General features: G+C 42.3%; 1 protein-coding gene across 4 annotated transcripts in view; it reads right to left on the bottom strand.

Moving 5' to 3' along the window:
* FAM110B (family with sequence similarity 110 member B) overlaps positions 1–21,826 on the bottom strand; it is a 153,991-nt gene extending 132,165 nt beyond the window's left edge. For 2 of the 4 annotated variants that reach the window (XR_004672904.3, XR_010112936.1), the window contains exon 1: positions 21,460–21,820. The gene's annotated coding sequence lies outside the window, so the exon portion shown is untranslated. Of the gene's footprint in view, positions 1–21,459 lie in introns of all 4 variants that reach the window. The other 2 variants (XM_008975455.4, XM_008975457.5) reach the window with 2 other exon arrangements.
* Positions 21,827–22,147: the final 321 nt, after the last annotated feature.

Here is a 22,147-nt window from a genome sequence, read left to right as displayed (position 1 = left end):
TTTGTTATGCAACAATAGATAATACAAATTTTACTTCCACACCTGGCTCTCTTTGCCCAGTAAAATCATTTTCTAAAAGCATTTATTTCATAGATTTAAAAAATACCATCAAAGTGGCAATGACAGCATGTGTTCCAGTTCCCTCTGGCCAAATCCACCAAAGAGACATCAGATTTCTCAGATGCTAAAACTGATTAAAAGATACTCTACATAGCTTTGTTTTCATGAGGTATTAAGATTAAATGGGTCAAATATATAATTAAACCATATAAATAGAATGAGTTGAATGATATAGTTAGGAATAGTTAAATATTCCAAGAGTTAAATTTATTTCCAAATAGGACCTATTTTAATTATGTAATACTCATTTAACTGGATTTCACTTGAAATCCTCATGCCTTTTTTCTTTTTCTTTTTTTTTTTTTTGAGACAAAGTCTCGCTCTGTCACCCAGGCTGGAGTGCAGTGGCACAATCTCAGCTCACTGCAACCTCCACCTCCTGGATTCAAGCAATTGTCCTGCCTCAGCCTCCTGAGTAGCTGGGATTACAGGCACACACCACCACACCTGGCTAATTTTTTATTTTTAGTAGAGATGGGGTTTCATCATGTTAGCCAGGCTGGTCTCGAACTCCTGACCTCAAGTGATCTGCCTGCCTAGGCCTCTCAAAGTGCTGAGATTACAGGCATGAGTCACCATGCCCGGCCCCTCATGCCTTTTCAAGAACACGTTTTAGTTAACTGAGGGCACTTTTACTTAAGGAGCTAAGACTAATTTAGAAATTATCTTCACTGTATTCCTCCAAAATTAATCAATAGTATCTGTATCCATTTTTGTTGAAAAACAAATGTTCTGAGAGTATAAATTTAATGTCACCTTCTCTGAGAGTGTAAATTTAACGTCTTTTTTTTTGAGACAGAGTTTTGCTCTGTCGTCCAGGCTGGAGTGCAGTGGCGCAATCTTGGCTCACTGCAACCTCCACCTCCAGGGTTCAAGCGATTGCCCTGCTTCAGCCTCCCGAGTAGCTGCGATAACAGGCATATGCCACCATGCAAAGCTAATTTTTTGTATTTTTAGTAGAGACAGGGTTTCACCAGGTTGGTCAGGCTGGTCTCGAACTTCTGACCTCAAGTGATCCACCTGCCTTGGCCTCCCAAAGTGCTGGGATTACAGGCGTGAGCCATCGCAACCGGCTTTAACGTTATCTTAAACAAAAACTGCCTAAGCTGTCTGAGCATAAAGAAGAACATCAACTCATCAACTAAAACAATTAAAATTCCTAAGAAAAGAAAGTTATTTTGTAAAAATATTTTTAAATCCAAGGAAATAAGTATATTTTCATGGCCTAAAGTCTTGATGTTAGTAAAAATTTCTAATAATCACTACACTTATAAATATTTTATTTATAGCAGAATATGGTACAAAATCATTCTTTTAAAATTAAAAATAAAGATCATAATAGGTTTGCTTCCAGATGTCCAAAATGTTTAATAAATGATAACCCCAAAACCAAATCATAATTGAACTTGCATTTTAAATATGAAAATCTACACAGATTAAAGAAAAATGCAAAGTAGTTAGGGAAAACATACATGTATGTGGCTTATTAAACAGAAGTTTTATTTTAAAAATTAGGAACTGCATTGAAGATTCTCAATGAGAAGGTTAAAGCCTGTTGCATCAAAGGTCATCTTCTCTGGGAGAACTTTTACAACCCTTTCTGCCCTTTGCAGCAGTTTCCCTGCAAGACATCCACCTTTATAACCTTATGTCTGGGGACACAGACCTAGGACTACACACTTTTCAGATGAGGACTTCACCCAGACAGGCTCAGGATCACCAGGGAACTTGGCGAAAATGCAAATCTCGAGGCCCTCCCCAGACCGTGTGAATAAGAAACTCTGGAGCAACTGGCAATTTGTTTGAATAGCCCTCCTGGTGACTGTGTGCTACAGTTTACAAAGCACTGACCCAGATCCAGGGTTCCTAAAGCTACCTGTGCATCAGCATCCCCCAGGGAGTACCCTGCGCAGTCCCACTGATTCCCGCTAGGCAGAGGGAGGCCCAGGAAGCTCTATGATCCTAAGTGTTCTTACTAGACAGTCTGGATCACTGAAGCAGGTAATCCGGAAGGGCTCTTCGAGGAAGAACTGACATTGGTTATGCCAATTTAGGTCTGACAGTTCTAGTTTGGCTCGGGCCTTTTCCAAGCCAGAGAGAACGGATGACAAAAGCATGATCATCACAAGCAGATGCCACGTCTTAGTGCACAGTCAATCCTTGTTCACAAGAGGCCCATGTCCCAGTCACTTTCACAGCACAGTGACAGGCATGCCAGCACGAAAGGCCAGCTACCTTACTCCTTCTGTACTCTGCATGCAAGCATTTACCAGTTTATTTTGGTGTTAAAGAGAGAAGTGACCTTATTTTCCAACACTTTGTCCCTTAGAGTACCTGAGTCTACCACAGAGCAGGCAGGCTCAGAGCTCCATGATAAAATAAACCCAAAATGAGAAGTAAAAAAGGTGGTGCCAGAAATAGCAATAGCAACTGTAGTTTATGGGTGAGGATGATGTGTCAAGATAAAAAATATCTTGGCTTCAGCATGCAGGACCAAAAGATGACTGTCCAGCCCCACTGGACTCCCCCTCTGTGTCCCTGAACAACAGAGGGTCCACTTTATATGGCAGCCCATCCTGGTCTGGGTCACCTGGGACTGCACATTAAGCTGAAGCCTGCTTCCCCACCACTCTCCCTCGTGGATTCAGCAATGTGGTGAACGCACATAATTCACAAATCCCTCCATCCCACCAGGGCCTTTCCAATATATAAACAACTATTTACTGGGCCCCAAAAAGTGTGCCAGGCTGGGACTGCTGCCAGAGACAGGACAACACCCACTCCCCACCATAAGCCCCTGATGTGTGCCCAAAGACCGCCATGGGGACAGCCCAAAGCTGCCCCTTTCATACTCTTCTGTCAGACTTGACATTTCTTGCGATGATACTGATGATACTCCATCTTTGATCCACTTTGGGGAAAGATTCTGTAACAGCAGGCATTTGCCATCTAGTGCAGTAAAGAGAGAAATCTTTGTTGATAAGCAAAGCTCAGCCAGCCTCAGTTCTAGAGACATCACACAGCATTTCAGGAGAAGGAGATCCTAGAGAAAACCCATCAGGGGCTTTCCACAGCCCCTCCCAGGTCTGGGGGAAAGGAGGATTTGACAGAAGTGACAGCCTGGGGGGAAGCAGAAGTTGGGGCCACTGGGAGCCATCCCAGCAGGGAGACACCAGCCTGGGATGGCAAATGTCATAGGAATGCTCACTTCACCTTGCCAAGCTCAGGTGGGATAAGACCTCAGATTCCAGGAAAGGGAAGAACAGACTGGGGAGGATACCGGGACCCCAAGCTCTGGAGCCATTTAGACCCTGTCCCTCATCCACTCCTCCACTCCCCAAACAACCTGAAGAATACATCTTTGCACCAATGTCCCTGTTACTAAAGTGTGACCACAGTAACACAGACTGCAGCATTCCTCTGAGGAAGAAATGGGATAACCCCAAATGTCCTCCAGCAGTCCTCCACAGGCCCAGGGACTGAAAGGGCTGTCTGCCACCACACTTGTGACCACCCAACAGGCCTGGAGCAAACCATTTTCATGGCCCAGAACCAGCACCAAATCCCCTTGGAGGTTTTCTACTCAAAGAAATCATTCTTAATTTTTTTCCCCCTAGGACTCTATAAAACCTTTTATTTTGAATGTGAAAAAAGTACACAAATATTTTTTCTCACCTATCAAAATAAATAAATGAAGATTAAAACATTGCCCACTCCTGATTTAGACATTTAATATTAAAGTTTGAACAAAATAACTTCCATCTTCTCGGTGTAGAGTTTAAACACAACCAACTACCAGCCAAAAATAACACTAAGAAGATCTTTAGTTTTACCTTAAACCCTACCTTCTTTCCCAAAAATATGTGAGATATTTCAACAACAAAAAAAAATCAGAGGAAAACAGAAAATTAAAATTATAGTACCTAGAGAAAATTTAAGCACATAATACAGAGGTCAAGCTAGAGAAGAAACTAGTCAGAATTTCCTACCAACCTGCTATAGTTTCACCTCAATTTTGCCTAAGTTGACTGTTCATCTTTCTAATCAAATTACTTGCCTTGTAGGTTTTTGACATGTTGTTAAAGGTGTGTAAAGTGCAGAGTACACTAGGCAGTAATGCACGAGGTCCTCACAAAATCTCTACCAAAATACAGTGAGATGTCGTGTGGCCATCTCTGGAATATCCTTCAGCTGAAGCAGAGCCTGTGACAGACGTGAGGGCTACTCAGTCACGAAGGTGATTCCGAGGGGGTCTAACATAACTCCTTGCCACCTGTATGCTGCCTAGAGTCACTTACTACATACTTGGAAGACACAAGCTGATGGAAGCAAAGCCATGGATGGGCTACCTAAATCCTTGAAATAATCTTCCAGAACTAAATGTCATCCAAAGACCAGGATGGCTAAAGAGTAGAAAGGAGAGCTCTACTGGCAATATTGGTTTGCTGGCGTGGAAAAGAAGATCTTGGGTGTGTGTCAAAGGTTCTCTTTCTTTCTTCAAAGATGGGAGGACAGGTCAGCTTTTATGCCTCACAGGGTCTGTATCACACGAGAGTCCTACACATTCCACAGGTTTGGAAGGAGCTGAGTGCGTGCACAGTGGGTAAACATATACGTAACATACATCTCGTGTTCACTTTGGGGCGAGGTTTTAGCATTAAAATGAGGTGGAATTTGGCTCTTTATGTCAAAAGGTGAACCATAGGAAACAGAGTTCCTGCGCAGTCTCTAAAAGCATGCTGAAACCATTTAATGTCTGCAGTTGCTTATTAGAAAAGGATGCTCAAAAGGCCAGCGCTCTATCCAGTCAGAGTTGCAGTGGTCTGGGTGGCAAATGTGTTAGGAGGGGTTTGATAACTCCTACTGTTAGGGAGCTTAGAGCCATAGGAATTTAGAAATTTGCCATGCCAGCCAGGGCTCTGAACCCTCAATCCACAGGCAACGTTGTTTCTTTAACCTTAGGGTCTTTCTTAGTTGAGAAAAGGGCATCTATTTTGGTCTCTCAAATCAGAAAACAAACCTCCTCGATTGTAAAGAGCTCAGTAGATTCCTAACTCTTAGCTAGAGTTCAAAACGCCTGACCAAAATGTAGACTTCTTTGCTTCTGTAAGGATGCCGCCAAACAGATACCGTGTAGGCAAAGCTAGATGTTCTTTGAGAAATGTTTGAAGGCCACTCTAGTACTTGGGCCCAGTACACCTTCCAAAGAACAGTGTCACGACAATTTTGTCCTGGAAATTTTTCAAAGCAGACATTGCCAAGCTTTCTACCGTAGCTGTAGAAAAATTTCACATAAATGAATTTGCTAAGTTGTGAGATATGAACAATTAAAGATAATGATTTTAGTTTTACAACAATTAAGCCATTCTTTATGGCAGGAGTTAGAAATCAGGTTTCAAGTGGAATCTTGCCAAACCAGCAGAGCTGGGAGTGATATTCCTAGCCCAGTCCAGCACCCTACACACATGTGCCTCTAATGGTGTGCTACCACAGGGACTATGGTTTCATTTAAGCTGTTTTCCTTCCTCCTAGATGGAAATTTAAGGTTACAGACGACATCTTATTAATCTTTACTCCCAGCACCTAGCACAGTGCCAGGGCATGTAAGTACTCCAGAAATGTATTCAATGAATGAGCCCCAGATCACTCAACAGAGTATGGCTCATGGGGCAGAACCTTCTAGAGCACTAAAAACCTGACCAAACCTGATCTCTTCCCAAATGAGGCTAGTGTATGTTCCCTCACATTCCTGAAATGAAGCAAACTCTATAGGAAGCTGGAGGACAGCTCAGGCTGTTCTTGACACAACCATCAAGAACTGAGAAACGAGACCAGGCATGGTGGCTCACGCCTGTAATCCCAGCACTTTGGGAGGCCAAGGTGGGTAGATCACTTCAGGTCAGGAGTTCGAGACCAGTGTGGCCAACATGGTGAAACCCTGTCTCTACTTAAAAAAAAAAAAAAAACTAGCAGGGTGTCATGTTGCGCATCTGTAATCCCAGCTACTCGGGAGGCTGAGGCACGAGAATCACTTGAACCTGGGAGGCAGAGGTTGCAGTGAGCTGAGATCATGCCACTGCACGCCAGCCTGGATAACAGAGTGAGACACTGTCTCAAACCGAGTTTCATCAGCTACAGAGAGAGCCGTGCCATCAACCACAACTCAATGCTCTCTAAAATGCCTTCGACCTGATCAGAGGACACATTTCAAATGAGTTACGGAAATCCAAATATAAACCTACAGAAGTGTTCTGATTTTCTAGCCAAGTAACCCTATAAAAAGAAAAAAAAATGAGGTCAGTTTGGCATGATTTGTTCTTAGTAGAATTATTCTTGCTTTCAGTTATTACTACTTTCTCTCCTACAAGTACACAACCATCTGCTTCGCACTATGTTTTAGAATGCTGCCAAGGAGATGGAGCAAAATCAATGAATTACGGAGTCTAGAATGGCACCATCCCATGGAAATATAATGTAAGCCACAAATGTGAACCATATATGTTATCTTAAGTTTTCATGTAGACACATTTTTAAATCAAAGAATAGGGAAGTTAATTTTGATAATATATTTAACCCAATAAAACCAAAATATTACCCTTTCAACATGTAATTAATATAAAAATTATTGAGTTATTTTACATTCTTTTCTCAAACTGAATCTTCAAAATCTGGCATGTTCTTACACTTTCAGGAGGACATCTCAATTCAGGCCAGGCACATTTCCAGTGCTGGGCAGCCACATGTGTCCCGTGGGCCCCACACTGTACAGTGAAGGTCTAGGATCTCTTGGTACCTTCTGCAAAATCCAGGCATTTACCTCGATCCCAGTGCCTTTTGTGTTCTCCACAAACTCTCAGGTTATTATCAACAGTGGTACTTTGCTCCCATCTGCAAACTCCTTCAACACCCGAGATATAATCTACCTAAATCTCCAGATACAAACTACTCTCAAAGCAGCAGAGAGGTTTAAGACCAAAGCAGATATTCACAAGACTCCGCTGGCTGGAATGTGACTTACGTCCCTCTATCAAGTCCCCTGTCTAGTGGTCAGGCAGAGATATAATTTACGTCTGTGCATTCAAGTTACTTGAGCATCATAAAGATGGGGTTGTTTCTTCTCTTGTCTTTATTCAGAGGCAGAGAGAGCAGAGAGGAAGGAAAAGATGACCAAGGCCTGAACTACGGTGGAGGGGTACCCAGAAATAGAGAGGAGCCAGACAGGAGAGGTATTTCAGGGTCAGATAAAGAAGAAAAACTAGGATGAGGGATGTCAATGGGGACTCGGGCTCTGGTGAGCTGCTGAGCATCAGCTGCAGGAACACAGTCTGCGGATACTGGCCTGTCTTCCACCTGCAGTGTGGAGGCCTCTCCCACTCATGGAGCTCATACCTGGTGTCAGCCTTAGTTCAGATGCAGGGAGAAGAATTCATTGAGTCCCCTCCAAAATTACAGCTACAGAGGAGGAATCAGTTCTAGTGTTCCACAGCATTGCAGGGTGACTATAGTTAACAATAATTTATTACACACCTTCAAATAGCTAGAAGAGAGGATTCTGAATATTCCTAACATACACACAAAAAAATGTTTGATGTGCTGGGTATGCTAATTACCAAGATTTACTCATAACACATTAGATACATGTGTCCAAATACCAAGCTGTACACCATGAATATGTATAACTATTAGATGTTAATTAAAAATAACAATTGAAAAAATGCAGCCGGGCGCAGTGGCTCACGCCTGTAATCCCGGTACTTTGAGAGGCCGAGGAGGGTGGATCACTGGAGGTCAGGAGTTTGAGACCAGCCTGGCCAACATGGTGAAACCCTGTCTCTAATAAAAATACAAAAATTAGCCGGGTGTGGTGGGAGGCGCCTGTAATCCCAGCTACTTGGGAAGCTGAGGCAGGAGAATCGCTTGAACCCGGAAGGTGGAGGTTGCAGTGAGCCGAGCTGAGATCACGCCATTGCAATCCAGCCTGGGCGACAAGAGTGAGACTTTAAAAAAAAAAAAAAAAAAGAAAATGCAAGCTTTTCACGACTCCTACACTGTCATTTCATTAGACCACAGAGCTTCAATGAATCTATTAAACATCTATGAGCACAGACAAAAACTGCCTTGCTTGTAGCTATATTTGCTATTTTAGGAACGAGAAATTTACCTTCTTGTTGATAGAAAAAATATATCTTACAGGAATTTTGTTACTTTACGTATAAATATGTAAAGAAGAAAATAACGCCTTCTGATGTAACATTCTATTTGCATTACTTTTTGTTACAAGTATTCCCAGCACCTAGCATAATGCCTAGGTGCCTTAGTCCATTGGGGCTTCTATAACAAAATTCTGTAAACTAGACAGCTTATAAACCACAAAAATTTCTCACAATCCTGGAGGTTGGTAGCCCAAGATCAAGGCCAGCAGATCCAGCGTCTGATGAGGGTCCCCTTCCTGGTTCCCAGGTGGCACCTTCTCACTGTCTTCTCACAAAGCTGAAGGAGGAGGGGAGTCCTCTGGGGTTTCTTTTACAAGGGCACTAATCCCATTCATAAGGGCTCCACCCTCATCATCTAATCACTTGCCAAGGCCCTACCTCTGAATACCATCCCCTTGAGGATTAGATCTGAATATATGAATTCTGGGGAACCACAAACATTCAGACCATAGCAGAGGGATGGAGGGGTGGAAAAGTGATGGTAAAAAGAAAATGGGATGAAACCTCATTTTTCTTCCAAACTAAAAAGACGTATCTTTGTTCCACTGATGCTGCATCACCCGTGTCTGGTAGGAAACAGTGGGACCCACGTGATCCCATACACAAAGTGCATGGACAATTTCAACAATAGCAACTGGACTCTAAAGCCATTTCTTAAAAAAGGCAACAGGACATTTCAGAGGGCTCATGAGGACAGAGCACCTGTGAGGGCAGTTCACTTCTGTTACACCAGGCAGTGACTTGGGGTTCAGACCAGAGAAGTGACGTTTTAAGAGATGGTGAAGGTGAAGATGACATTCCAGCTAAGAGAAGAGGCCCATGGGGCTTACAGTTACCCAGTGCTTCAGGGTGAGGGAAGACTCGACTTCCACCCACCTAGGTAGCAGCATGGTGCCTGGCACATTGTAGGCACTGAAATAGTGGTTGGCTAGGAAATGGCAGTGGTGTCAGTGACTAGGGACACCAATAATCACCATATCAGCTGACCAAAATCCAAACTCTGGTTTTGGAAAAAAAAAAAATATATATATATATATCAATTAAGCCAGGCCCAGTGGCTCAGGCCTCAAGCCTGTAATCCCAGCACTTTGGGAGGCTGAGGTGGGCGGATCACCTGAGTTCAAAACGTAGAGATGCAGAAACCTTGTCACTACTAAAAACACAAAAATTAGCCAGGTGCGGTGGCTCGTGCTTGTAATCCCAGCTACTCGGGAGGCTGAGGCAGGAGAATCGCTTGAACCTGGGAGACAGAGGTTGCAGTGAGCCGAGATCGTGCCACTGCACTCCAGCCTGGGTGACAGAGTGAGACCCTGCATTGAAAAAAAAAAAAATCAATTAAGGGTGGGCTTCAGGTCCTAATAGTGAAATGTCCTTAGTGAGAAGTTTTAGCTTTATTACACTTGGACCCAGCCAGTTTTACCCTAGGAGGTCTAGATAAAACTCTTCCCTGGGGTTTAAAGACCCACAGTCAGCCTACTGAACCCTGCCATGGCCATAGCACTAGGGTGCCATGGCCACCCACTACTGTCACAGTCCCTTAGGCCTTATCCCAAGCCAGTGTCTGTAGTTGATTCTAGTCTCAAACCAACTCTTGGACCAAAGAGGAACAGATGAAGAGCCGTTGGAAAGTCCAGAGCATTCTAAACAAGTGAGTCTAAAAGTGAACTCAGAGAAATTATTAAGTTTTAGTTATATGCAACTGCTCAGTTCTTTACTACTTGATGCCTAAACTCTCAGAAAGCAAAGCTAAAATTGCACATAAGCAGGAGCACATCAACTATTTCAACCATAAACTGACAGAGCCATCACGCAAGTACAAAATAGTGCCAGGAAATAGTAAGCATGATATAAGGATCTGCCTGAATAATAATATCATTGTCATTATTATTATTGTGATTGATTTCATGTGCTAATGGAGGAAAAGCCAGCTGTGAATGATGGTTTCTGAAAAAAAAATGATAAAGAGCCCTGTTCCTTCCTGATATCACCACGTTAGGCAATAAATGGTAGTTACCATCAAATCAAATAACTATCTTCTGTTATACCAGAAAATGTTATTTTCAAGTTTCAGAACACTTCTTTACCTAGTCAAAATCTGAAGAGTAAATAGGAATGAAACCTCTAAATAAGATGTAATTGTACGAAGTAACTGCCATCACTTTACACCTGAATGTAAGTTTTGTTGGGGATAATTCATAAAATGGAGACTCAGACTTGGTAAAAGTAAGAGATGCTAACGGCTGTAATAGTCATCTCCATGTGCACCTTACAGAGACCACACGGATTAGGGAGGAAAGGGGTATCAACGACACCACTGTTTTTGTTTCATAGACAATGTTCACCATGGAAAAATACACAGGCATACCTTGCTTTACTGCACTTCACTTTAACATGCTCCAAAGATAATGTTTTTTTACAAATAGAAGGTCTGTGGCAATTCAGCATCAAACAAGTTCATCAGTGCCATAAGCATGTGCTCACTTCTGGTCTGTGTATCACATTTTGGTAATTCGCACAATATTTTAAACTTTTTCGTTATTATACCTGTTAAGGTGATGTGTGATCAGGGATCTTCAATGTTACCATTGTAATCGTTTGGGGCACTACAAACCGTAACCACAAAAGATAGCAAACATAACCAATAAATGTATGTGTTCTGACTGCTCCACTGACTGCTCCCCCCCACGCCCCAATCTCTTCCTCTGCTCAGGCCTCCCTATCCTCTCAGACACAACAATATTGACATGAGGCCAATTAATAACCCTATAAAGGCCTCTAAGATTTAAAGTGAAGGGAAGAGTCACACATCTCTCACTTTAAATCAACCACTATAAATGATTTTGCTTAATGAGGAAGGCATGTCAAAAGCCACGACAGGTCAAAACTAGGCCTCTTTAGCCAAACAGTGAACCAAGTTGGGCATGCAAAGGAAAGTTCTTGAAGAAAACTTAAACTGCTACTCCAGCAAACTCACAAAGGATGAGAAAGCAAAACAGCCTTATCGCTTCTTGGGAGACAGTTTTAGTGGTCTGGATAAAAAATTAAACCAGCCACAATATTCCCGTAAGTCAAGGCCCAATCCAGAGCAAGGCCTTAACTCTCTTCAATTCAATGAAGGCTGAGAGAGATGACAGAGCTGCAAAGGAATAATTGAAAGCTAGCAGAGGTTGGTTCATGAGGTTTGTTTGTTTGTTTGAGATGGGGTTTTGCTCTGTCGCCCAGGCTGGAGTGCAGTGGTACGATCTCAGCTCACTGCAATCTCCGCTTCCCGGGCTCAAGCAATTCTCCTGCCTCAGCCTCCCATGTAGCTGGGACTACAGGCACGCACAACCAGGCCTGGCTAATTTTTGCATCTTTAGTAGAGACAGGGTTTTGCCATGTTGGCCAGGCTGGTCTTGAACTCCTGACCTCAAGTGATCCACCCACCTTGGCCTCCCAAAGTGCTGGGATTACAGGTATGAGCCAGTGTGCCCGGCAGTTCATGAGATTTAAGGAAAGAAGCCATCTCCATAACATAGAAGTGCAAGGTGAAGCAGCAAGTGCTGATGTAGAAGCCGCACAAGTTATCTAGAATATTGAGCTAAGATCATTGATGAAGATGGCTACAACTAGACAACAGGTTTTCAGTGTAGACAAAATGGCCTTATATTGGAAGAAGATGTCATCTAGGACAGGGGACCCCAATCCCTGGGTTTAGGAACTAGGCTGCACAGCAAGAGGTGAGTGGCAGGCAAGCAATCCATCTTCTGTCAGATCAGTGGAGGCATTAGATGCTCAAAGGAGCACGAACCCTATTGTGAACTGTGCATGCAAGGGATCTGGGTTGTGTGCTTCTTAGGAGAATCTAATGAAAAATGTAATGAGCTTGAATCATCATGAAACCATCCCCCTCCCCCACCCCATCCCCCAGTCCATGGAAAAACTGTCTTCCACAAAACCGGTCCCTGGTGCCAAAAATGTTGGGGACTGCTGATCAAAACTTTCATAGCTAGAGGGAGAAGTCAATGTCTGGCTTCAAAGCTTCAAAAGACAGGCTGACTCTCTCATTAGAAGCTAATGCAGTTGGTAACTTGAAGTTGAAGCCAATGCTGACTTACCATTCTGAATGTCCCAGGGCTCTTAAGCATGATACTAAGTCTACTCTCTCAGTGCTCTACATAACAAAGCCTGGATGACAGCACATCTGTTTACAGTATGATCTACTGAATATTTTAAGACCATTGTTGAGACCCACTGCTCAGGAAAAAGATTCCTTTCAAAATATTACTGCTCAATTACAATGCCCCTGGTCACCCAAAAGCTCTGATAGAGATGTACAAAGACATAAATGTTGTTTTCATGCCTGCTAACACAACATTCATTCTGCAGCACATGGATCAATGAGTAATTTCAACTTTCAAGTCTTATTACTTAAGGAATACCCTTTGTAAGGCTATAGCTGCCACAGATACTGATTGCTGTGATGTATCCAGGAAAAGTAAATCAAAAACCTTCTGGAAAGGATTCACCATTCTAAATACCATTAAGAACGGTCATGATTCATGGGAGGAGATCAAAATATTAACATTAACAGGAGTTTGGAAGAAGTTGATCCCAACTCTCATAGATGACTTTGAGAGGTTCAAGACTCCCATGGAGGAAGTAATTGCAGATCTGGTGGAAATAGCAAGAGAATTAGAGTTACAAGCGGAGCCTGAAGATGTGACTGAATTGCTGCAATCTCATGATAAAACTAACAGATGAGGAGTTGCTTATTATGGAAGAAAAAATAAAGACTCATTTCTTGAGATGGAATCTACTCCTGCTGAAGATGCTCTAAACACTGTTTAAAGGACAACAAAGAATTTAGAATATTACATAACTTAGTTGATAAAACAGTGGCAGGGTTTGAGAAGACTGACTACAATTTTGAAAGTTCTACTATGGGGAAAGTGCTATCAAACAGCAACGCATGGTCTAGAGAAATCTTTGGTGAAAGGAAGAGTCAGTTGATGCAGCAAACTTCATTACTGTCTTATTTTAAGAAACTGCCACAGCTACCCAAACATGCAGTAACTGCCACCCTGATCAGTCACCAGCCATGAACACTAAGGCAAGAACCTCCAGCAGCAGAAAGAGTATGACTTGCTGAAGGCTCAGATGATCATCAGCATTTTTTAGCAATAAAGTATTTTAATTAAGGTATGTACATTGTTTTCTTAGACAATGCTATTGCACACTTAATAGACTACAGTATAGTTTAAGCATAATTTTTATATGCACCCAGAAACCAAAAAATTCAAGTGACTCACTTTATTGTAATACTCACTTTATGGTGGTGGTCTGGAATCAAACCCACAATTTGTCTCCAAGGTATGCCAGTAGATACTGTCTTCATTGCGGATGAACTTACTGTCTTACAGAAGATACACTCACAAAACCAAGAATACACCAAAAATGCTGCCATCAATTGGTTCAATAAAGGAAGTGTTGGTCAGGAAGGAAAAAGTATGATGTTGCTAGCACTACTGAGAAAGACTTTGTAGAGAAGCAGGACTTAGAGAAGTGGTACCTGGTGTTAACACTCTTGGAGTCAGCTCATTTAAACCAACTTGGGAAGTATACTTTTACAAAAATGTTTTAACAAAACCTGACTCTGATTGTATTACAGATATGTGATTGTTAATTTTATGTGTCTAATTGATTGGGCTACTGGGGTGCCCAGATATCTTGTTAAACATTATTTCTGGCTGTACCTGTGGGTGTTTCTGGAGGAAATCAGCATTGAATTGATGGACTGAGTAAAGGAAAAGGCCCTCCCCAATGTGGGTGGGCATTATCCAACCAGTAGAAGGCCCAAATGGAACAAAAAGGTGAAGAAAGATTGAATTCTCTCTGTCTCTCTCTCTGTCTCTCTCTTTCTCTCTCTCTCTCTCTAGCTGCTTAGCTAATACATCTATATTTTCCTGACCTTATACTAGAACTTAAACCATTGGTTCTCCTGGGTCTCCATCTTGGAGACAGCAGATCATGGGACTTCTCAGCCTCCATAATCATGTAAGCCAATTCCTTGTAATAAATCTCTTTTTTTCTATGTATATTCTATTGGTTCTGGTTCTCTGGTTCTCTCACTAATACAAGGTATATGTGAATAATTAATACCATCTGGTAAAATGAAAAGTCCAAAGAAAATGAAGATACTTAAGTATCTCTGGCACAAAATGTATAAAGGTATTTGCTAATATGCTGGTATGCTTAATTAAAGGGCCCTGCGATTTGGTCCCTTTATGGATAACTCACAGTACCTAAACAGCAGCATGCTTCACACTGAAATTACTCAGAAAAAGGCTGGAAGAGATAGCAATCAGGGATGAACAATCAAAACATTTCGATCTTGTAACGCTAGGGAATCCTGAAATGAAAAATACCTGTAAGAAAAATCAAACAAGCAAATCAGGCCACATGAGTTAAAACACATGTCACATTGAGGCAAGGGTAGAGCCACTTCTAACTGGAAAAACAGGAAATGCTATGTGTATACTGAACACTAGGCCCTTCTCTCACACACACACACCTGCACACACTAGCTCCATGACAAGTGTGGCACTTTCACTGCTTCCATGGAAAATTCATTTGAAGTCAATTTCCAAATAATACAGGCAGACCATAGATATTCTCTAACACTACCTAAAAGAACATTTCAACTACCCACAAAATATATATTTATATGACTGTACTACTCTCCACCAATAAGAGAGGAACATACAGATTCACTAAGAAGAAATAGAAAAAAAAATCTTCATTAAATTAAGGAACTAAGTTACTAGGCAGTCAGTCTATCCCCGCAAAAATTGTGGCCACTTTACCAAAACATTATAAAACGGTTTATGGTTACACACCCGGGTGCATGTTGCAGGTTGGAACAAAGCCAACAGAAGCTGTGAAGAGCACCCATGACTAGTCATATTAACAACCCACACAATGATTTCTCTTCTTCTATCATTGTCACTAAACAAGAATAAAACTTATTGGGGGGAAAAAAATCTGATTTTAAAATCACAACATTCCAATAAATGATCATTTGAAAGGACACTGGTTAGGGATAGATTAAAGGAATTTTTTTTAAATCCCCAACTCACAGTCAACTGTATAATGAACCTCCCAACTCTCACCTTGTTTTAACTATGTGGTAAAAACACACAAGGGTAATCAGGATTCATTGGTATTTCCCAAAATTGCTGAATGCCCAATTTCCAAATGTCTCTTTTTGACCAAGAGTAGAAATGGTGGCCCCCGTGGTAGCCACAGAAAGTAAACTGACTAACATGTCTGGGCACGTGTGTGACTAAATATATATACACATCCATGAATGTGGAGTGTCTACAAAAGGGTTGAAGATAAATCTTGGCATTTTATTCATTAAACTTCACCCAAGGATTGTAGTCAACAAGCAAAAACTGTGCAAGATTAAAAGCCTGAAGAAGAATACACAAATATTCTTATTTATAAAATGAGTATGATTTCCTGTTGAAAAATACAAACAGCATCAAAATCAATGTACTAACAAAAGTCATTACAATGAGATGTGATATCATAAGTAACATAAAAGAACTTAGCAGAAACTGAGACAATAATCTACCATCCATCATCCATCAACCATCTGGCAGCTCCCACTATACTCAAACTAAATGGAAACACTCCACCCCAACCCCAACTCCGCTGTGGTCCATAAGGCCCTGCTGACCTGGTCCTTGGCTGCTATCTCCTGTTCCTCACAAGGGCAGGTTCTGCCTGTCACAGGGCCTTTGCATGGGCCATCCTCAATGCCCAGAGACCTTGCAGAGGTCATTTTATAAATAAGAATTTTTAAAATAAATACTCATTTTATAAATAAGAATATTTGTGTATTCTTCTTCCGGCTTTTAATCTTGCACAGTTTTTGCTTGTTGACTACAGTCCTTCGGTGAAGTTTAATGAATAAAATGCAAAGACTTATCTTCAAACCCTTTTGTAGACACTCCACATTCATGGATGTGTATATATATTTAGTCACACACATGCCCAAACATGTTGCCTTCTTTTCACTGAAGTCAGCTCTAAAGTCCTCAGTAAAGCCCTCCCAGACCACCAAGCCCAGATGGAAAAGTGGCCCCCATTCTGGACTGCACTTATTACTGCCTTAAATTCGCTTTTCATTTATTCATTTAATTTATTATCTATTTTCCCACTTTACACAATAAAGCCTCAAAGAGGAAGGAACCTTGTCTTTCCTGACTGGTGTTTATTCAAAGTACCTGGCACACAATACGTCCTCTATCAATATCTGTTTAATATAATCATCATAGTAGAGGAACTTAGTAAACTATGTTCTTTTGCATAATTACTTATTTTTTATTTATATTAAGTTCCAGTTAATGGGACAAAAAAAAAATCACTGGCGAGAATGATCGTTTTGAAGGCTATATGTGATTCCTCCTAAAAAATAAAATTAAAAAGATGAAATAAACTTCTAATGGGGCTGTGAGGAAAAAAATGTTTTGCATTACAACATAACCACTCAAAAATTTCCCATATGCCTGTGAATTGTATTTTTAAAAGCCTCATCTGGAACTGGACAATTTCAAAACCCATTGATCTTGCCCTGCTGTATAAAACATACCACAGAATTCTTCTGATTCTTCCAGAAACCTGTCTACCAAATGACATACTGTTTCCTTTTGCTTAGGTATTCATTTTTGAACTTCTCTCTAAAGTGTTTACAATTTTAAAGTCATAGATTTAATGCCGGTTTAAAACTGTTTAATCATCCACATGTTCACTATTTTTATCACCAAACATACTGAGCAAAGAAAGTAATTTGCTTCACCTACTAAAGTTTCCTTTAAAACAACAACAACAACAAAAAACAAGGCTTATGTCTTTGAATGCCAGTTTCTTATGGGAGTTTCCTTATGAGACGAACTGTAAAATGTGAAAAACGTAAAAATCTCACTCAATCCCTTCTTCCCATAAGTATAAGGAAATCTAAGATGTCAAAATGACATAGGCATGATTTAAGTTCATTAATTTTATATTACAAAAGGATCATTCAGAAACAAACTCAGGTTGTTTTAAAACAGGATGAAAAAGAATTCTGCAACAGTGGAGAAGCCTTATATCTTAATTATCTGTAATCGTTTGGATGTTAACATTCACAAAGAATGAAAAACTAAGTTTCCTACAACTATTCCCCAAAATCTTTCATGCAAATCATCCCATAACTTATCCTTTCAAAGTCTAGAGTTAATGCTACATTTAGCTTCTTTGATAAACACTTTGGGTATAATATGTGTTTTCCTCTGAACAATTCCCAAATATTACATTTTTGTATTTCTATAATGTTTTCAGTACAAAAAAATCAACATTAAAAAATTATATTAGGCTCTGCCTAAAGTCTAAAATAAAATAAATGAATATATGAAATGAGGATTTGATTCAATGTTTCCAAAATCATCATAATCCCCTCTGATGTACTTAAGTGATCAAAATGAATAAACCTCCTTTAACCTAAGGGAAAGAAAGTCACTTGGCATAGGGGGAGCTGTGCTGCTCCCAGATCACCTGAGCAACGAAGCCAAAAACAGACCCAACATTCTTTATTACTTCTAAATCTAAGACATTTTTATCAGAGTCTACATAGTTCAAAGAAGCTAAATGTGCCATCTCTCTCCTCAACCTTCCTAAAACAAGCGATCTTTAACAAGGTATTGTGAAATCTTAAAAGGTTTCCCCTGAAAACTAAAAGTGGCGTACCTTTTCTCATTTTAGACTCTTTGATAATCAAATGTTAACCACAAAATTCAAAGTATGTCAATGAGTTATAGAGAAGAGATTTGTTGACATCAAACCTGAAAAGAAGGTATGAAACACAAACACTTCCAGCAACTGAATGTACAAGGCAGAAATTATTCCTCCTGGCATGACAGAAAGATTCACGGGGTCTGGAGACACACACACCTTGCTACATATTAGCTATGTGACTCAGATAAGTCACTTCCCTTCACTTGTATTATAGAAAGGGGATAACAGCACCTACTCTCTCTTAGAGGAGACACCACACCCACCAACAACCATCGAGGACTTTGCTGGTCCCAGAGCCAGCCCTTAGAGATAACTGTTATTATGAACCAGAAAATCCTTTTTCTGAGTGTACTAGATTTCTAGCCTTGGTGTCTGTACTGAATAGAATGAATGTATTTTTCTTGGATGAGTCATGACTTTGCAACACTTCAGTCTTCATCCTGAATATCAATTCTCACTGCATCATACCAGGAGCCAGAAGAATGATGCAAATCAAAGTAAATGAGAATTGGCCCTAGGAAGTTGTTTTCTTAAATAAATTCAAGATGCAAGTAGGTTTCTGATCATTTGTTTCTCTCTCCTAAAAAGTTAAGTATGAAAAAAAGTTCAGATTAGTTGGAGATCCTCTAGGCTCAGCTGATCAATCTGACTCTACAATGGGAAAATAAAATAAAGTGAACAGTTGCATAATAATATTTTTACAAGCAATGTTTGTCTAGCACCTAAAATGCGATGGCTTTCAGACAGAAAAATGGCCAATAGTCTACAAATGTTGAACATATAAAGTACAAATTTAAAAACAAACTGTATTCCCAAAAAGATTGTTGGACAGTGTCTGGTTGGTAAGAGTATGTTTTGGGGGGCAGCAAACAATGGGATTGCTAAATTAATCCCTGGGATTCTACTAGACCATACATATGCCTCCTCCACCAGCCTTGTCCACAGCACCATCTACTGCCAAGCCACTGTGCCTACAGCAGTTTTGCTTCTGCAGGGCCCTAAGAGTTAATACCATGCCTTCGCTTAGCTAAGTTATTTAGGAATCACGATTTTTTTAAAAGTCACTTCAAAGTTAAAGGGGAAAGGAGAACATGAAATGAGAGTAAACTCCTGACAATCATTTAAAATATCTAAATAGCAAACACAATCTTTGGTTACTAACACTTGGCAAATAAGTAGTTTTAAATAAGTGAGTTTTCTTATCTTAGCTAGTTAGGCTATAAATCCTGCTCTAAAATATTTTAAAGCATGAAAAAGAATTAAATGTTCTGGTTGATGTATATACAGTAGACATATTTATCTTTTATCATCTTTTAACACTGTGAGAGTTACTTAACTCTGCTGTACCAACGGTTCTTTCCATTGGGAATTGGAAGTGGGATTCTAAACCTAGAGAACAAGGGAGTGCAGGGGAGGTAAGGAATGGGGTTCAGAGCCCAGGTCTTCCCTAATGTGGAGGCCTCTCTTTAAACAATTAGGCTCTTAAAGACAACCAGGTCTCCTTATGAAAGGCACCAGGGCATGACTGGGTTCAAGACTGATGTCTTGCCCTTAGAGATCCAATATATAAGATGAATTAAATCAACCCTTACCATGCATAAGGATACGCAGAGGAGCCTGTCAGTCATAGTCATAATAACAACCCAACCTCAGCCTTGATCTAAAATTAAAACCACAGACTTAAAATAGATCATGATCTAACAGATCAGAATTTTAAAAATCAAAACGACCATTTTCCAAACAGAAAATAACACATAGCTTGATAAGAAAAATTAAAAGTAATATTAGCTGACACCTAGAACTATATGCAAGGCACTGTTCTAAGCACTTTATGTCAGGCTAACAAGGCACCAACCACCTCTCTGTTCAGTTAGTGACTTTACGTGTACAATCTATAGTAATACTACAGATTAAATACCGTAGGGTAAACCAATGGGATGTTATCAGTGAAGGATTCTAGTTTACCATTAACTCACCTTTATTCTAGAATAACTATGCTTAATAAATAGCTTACCTGAATGACCAGGGGTTGTGATGTCACAAAAATGAGTACAAGAAATTAATACAAGTATCTTCCCAGAAATGACTACGTGTAAACTGGGGGGAAAATACTAAATAAATACCTTCTTCACCAACAAAGGAAACGAAGAAAATGGAAGTCCTACTATTCATATTGCAAAAATGCTTATTCTACTATCATATTCCCTTTTGAGAAATAGACCAGTTACTCCAGAAGTGCAATGTTGTCACAGATGTGTGCCAGATTTTGCAGAGGACATAAGTTGGCTGTGAGGAAGAACACAGAGTTTGCCTATTTTTTTAGGCAGGAAAGAAAGCCTGCACTTTTCTCTGTGTGTGTGTGTCAATAAATCTGAATAACAACTTGAAAGGGTTAAAAAGCTGAGCACCAGGTGTTTTCTTTCCACTTTCCAGAGTAATTTAAGCACACTGCAAAGTTATCTCCCTTCCTTCCCCACGAGCCAGCTTAAGGGAGACCTGTCACTGCCATTTACCCTGTACAGCTCCAGCTCTAAACAATAGGAGGGCACCAGGCTGGGCAGCAGGCATCGCGGCTTCCCACAGCCTCTATGGGCTTTGTTGCCAAGTTATGAGCTCCGCTGGGTGATGGAGGCACGAGTGAGCCAAGGAGAATTTAATTCTATTTCAAATCTGTATGCTTTCAAAGAAAATAGAGACAATTGAGGCCACGGGAGGAGCTGGAGGGGGTAACCAAAAACAAACTTTCGGAACCTCAGAATCTACATTTCTAGCAGTAATTCTCAGCAAAGGATTAGGTGGTATTGATACTCTCAAAGTATTTAACACCGAGATTAGAGACCATTCAAGGAGCGGTGGCCGAGCGGAGTCCCCATCCTTCGTAGTCCCACTCCTCCAGCAGCAACCGGCGGCGCGCTTTCGGAGCCCACCTCCGCTCCGCAGCGCGGCCAGCTTCCCCCCGCCCTGGCTCCAACCCCGGCTCCAGCCCCGGCCCCGTGCCCAGCCTCCTAGCCGAGCCCGGGACGTGCAGCCAAGCCGAGCGCAGAGGGGGCGCGGGGCAGGCAGCGGCGCTGCGCCTCCCCCGGCGGCCCAGAAAGCCGGACGGGGTCCGCCTGGGCCAGTGAGGCCGGGCTCAACGGAGACCCGGGCCGGGCGGGGAAGCTGCAGGCGCAGAGCCGGCTTAGCTCCGCGCCGCCTGGCCGCGCGCAGCGCCCGCATTGTCCGCAGTCGGGGCGCGGCGCGACCACTGAACCCTAATCCCAACCCCCGCCCAGCAGTCTCTCTCCCGGCCCCCACGGCCCAGTCTTACCTGGGCCGCTCACCCCAGTCCCTGGCGGTGCGGCCCGAGCCGGGCGCCAGGCTCCGGGGGACTGCAAGGAGGGAGAGTCGGGGCCCGCGAGGGACGAAGGGCCGAGAGCGGGCTGTAGGGGCCGCCGAGTGTTCACGGTCGCCGCCGCGGGGCCGCGGGTAGAGAGCAGACGGGGCTGGCGGAACGGGCCCAGGACGCGCGGCCGCGGAGGGCCCGGCTGGCGGCGGCCGCGATGGTTCGGTCTGCACCGAGTGGGAGGGCTCAGGCAGGCTTCGCCGGAGAGCGAGGGAGGGAACTTGGAGCCAGTTGCTGTGGCCGAGAGCGCGTGTCCCTGAGCCAGTGTACACGCCCCTCGTGCGCCCCGCCCCGCCTCCATCCCGCCCCCACCCCACCTTCCGGGTCCCCACCCTTCTCGCACCTCCACTCCAAGCCCTGCCTCTCTCTCAACATCTCCACCCCGCTACTGATGCCCATCCCACCCCATCCCTGACCCACCCCCCATTCCACTCGGTCGGCGCCTCCATTTCCTCCCTATCCCCCACTCCCACCTATGTCCGCACGCAAGCACCCCCACCCTGCTCCCACCCGGTGATACCGCTGGATCTCGGACTGCCATCCCAGTGCAGATCGCTCAGCGCTGGAGACTTAGAGCCTGTGTCCTGAATGAGATAACCCCACCTGGTAGTCC

Source organism: Pan paniscus, chromosome 7 (genome assembly GCF_029289425.2).
Source record: "Pan paniscus chromosome 7, NHGRI_mPanPan1-v2.0_pri, whole genome shotgun sequence".
NCBI lineage: Eukaryota > Metazoa > Chordata > Mammalia > Primates > Hominidae > Pan > Pan paniscus.
This window is presented reverse-complemented; position numbering and strand designations above follow the sequence as displayed.